The 2,620-nt window shown below is 38.6% G+C and overlaps 1 protein-coding gene across 1 annotated transcript in view; it reads left to right on the top strand.

The window, feature by feature from the left end:
- Nucleotides 1-1,807, top strand: part of LOC137977843 (centrosomal protein of 104 kDa-like) — a 35,552-nt gene extending 33,745 nt beyond the window's left edge. The window contains exon 11 of the mRNA XM_068825188.1: nucleotides 1-1,807. This exon is cut by the window's left edge and continues 738 nt beyond it. The gene's annotated coding sequence lies outside the window, so the exon portion shown is untranslated.
- The last annotated feature ends 813 nt before the right edge of the window (nucleotides 1,808-2,620 follow it).

Here is a 2,620-nt window from a genome sequence, read left to right as displayed (position 1 = left end):
CACCGGGCAGCTCATACTGAGCATAACATTGGGACTTCGGAGATGGCGGCGTTTCACGCCGGCCATCTAAAGACAGGCTACAAAGGCCGCTTTTGGCGTTCAAGAGCTTTTAAGTTCAATCATCATAACACTTCTCGTTTAAGAAGGTGCTGTTTTGGAACTCAGTCCAGTCCTTTTGTGGAAAGTGTATTATTTTGAAGCCGAAATTGCCCCTTTGCCATCCATTTATCATCGTGTTGCGATTATTCGGTCGTAATAAGTACACGGAAAACATATTTTAGGGAGAAAAAAAGGTTGGATAGTAGAAGTTGTAGTATTTACATGTAAATCACGTGAAAGTGCATTTGGAGTCCGACTCTGAGTGCAAGGTGATGACTGTAGCATTCCAATTTGTTTACACTTCTTTGCAAGATTGATCAATTTAAAATCACTTTACTTAAAGATTATATCCCCGTCAAACAAGTAGGTTCATGTTTTCAGTAACATTCAGTAGCTTTTGCTACATAACAACAATTTTTCCGGTTGATGTAGTTTCGACGCTTCTCGCGTAGTTCGGTAAAAAACACTTAGAATAAAGGGCAAACAGCGGGAAAACAAGCATGGTGACCCCATCTTTTTATTGCATTTTTTTGATGTCCTGTGTATGAATATCAACTGTGCCAAGTAGGAAAAAAATCTGGATAGTACGTCATTTTCAAGGGAATTACCTTAACAACAAAAACACATCTGTGGACATCGCATAAAGTATTACTGACATTAATATAATGGTTGCACAGATTATCACAGCTCTGTATATATCAATGGTTCGTTAAGATATCCACATTTGACAGAGAAAGCACACCTTATTTTGCACCTCTTCTCGTTCCAACAAGTCCTTTTGTATAATCGAAGAACGCGTGAGAGTAAATGAAGTATAGGGGGAGCTTTGTTTACATTTTTTTTTACCTCATTAGCACAAAGGCTATCGCTTTCTAATCAATCAGCCAAGAAGAAATAGGACATTGTGAAATGAACAATGAAAGTGCATTGCATAATGAGCTGTCTCTGAGAATTTGAACGTGATATTTCCTATCATGTCTACGCAATGACTCTTTGAAAATTCGATATTTTACAGACCGTATGGGATCATTAGCACTTTTGCCACCCAAGAATTTATCAGTATTTGATGGCTATTAACTGGCTCTTTAACTTAAGCAGTCAATTTGTAAATTGCATGATGCCTTATGTGTGCAAACTCAGATGTTACAAATGTAATGAAACAGAATGTAAACAATGACGTCAACGAAGATTCCCTTATAAAATGGGGACCCCCGGTTAGTGGAAAAAATACTTTACTGTATATCTCAAAAAGAACGCGTTTCCAGGCATGAAACTTGCCAATTATGATTTGCTTTCCGATCTTGAAAACATGTTAAAAGACCAGATTTTCAAAACAAGCAAATTGTGGTATCACCAGCGTTTCTTTCACCTTAAAAGATTTCGCTACTTCGTGGAAGTCGAAATTTTCTCCTTCCTGAGCACTTACTCTCGCTTAGTGGAGGATGAACCAAATTCGACGTGTTTCTGCATCACATGAATATATCAACGACACCAAGTAATGTACAGTATTAGAGCCTCTTAAGGACGGACTTGCTTACAAAAGATTGTAAATATCCCGCCATTTGCTTCTGCTTAGCGAACACTGAGTAATGTTGGCATAGTTTATAGTTTTCTTGAGGTCACGTTCCGTCAATTTAGCTTTGTCAAGAGTGACTTTGTATAAACAACATGTTGAGTTTTTGCTTTTTAGCATTAGAGTGTTGTAGGCTTCCTGATTGAAGACAGCTAATAAAGTAAATTCTTGATATTTTGTTTTCTAAAATGATGTGTTATATATAGTCAGTCACGACTGTATAAAAATTGTGTATTTTTCACGTTTTCTATAACCCAGATTCTTCGCGAGACATGTCCAGCGGCCTTAAACGAAACCATATTATCTTGAAGGAATCAAAAAACTCGTTGCTGTAGCACTGAAAATAATCCTTGCTTGTACGTGCAGTTTAGATGACGTCTTTGAACCCTGGAACCAGCTTTCGTCGTTCCTTTAATAGCCTGTGTAGCTGGGCATTTTGTTGTTGCGAAGTGAGAGAGATTTTGAGCGGCAAAGCTGCGAGAAGGCTGGGGCAGGGGGAAGGGAGAAACAACAACAACCACAAAATGATGGATATGTCCAGATGCACACCGATTTCAATAAGCGTCGCGAGGTGTCCCCTAGTTCAACATCACTCGTTCTTCGGAATATAGACAATGAACGTCACATTGCCACCCAAATTCTGCTCTCAAGTAAGGATAAACAGCTGCATTTACCCCAAGCTAAAAATAACGCTAACCGTTACCCTTGCCATGTTGGAAATAAGTAGCAAATGCTTAGACTTAAAGGCACACTTCCCGTTTTACAGTCAAAATAATTACGTGCATTTCTGGGCATAACTGACTTTGATCGAACCTTAAGGACCGAAGTTCAATTTAGAATATTTTAATTATCATTTTACCCACAAAAACGTTTCAGGACCAGCTTTCAGGTGGGAAGATTGGCCAAATTTAAAATAGGAGCTCACCAAGAGGATCCTCTATCTCCACT

Source organism: Montipora foliosa, chromosome 11 (genome assembly GCF_036669935.1).
Source record: "Montipora foliosa isolate CH-2021 chromosome 11, ASM3666993v2, whole genome shotgun sequence".
NCBI classification, from domain to species: Eukaryota; Metazoa; Cnidaria; class Anthozoa; order Scleractinia; family Acroporidae; genus Montipora; species Montipora foliosa.
This window is presented reverse-complemented; position numbering and strand designations above follow the sequence as displayed.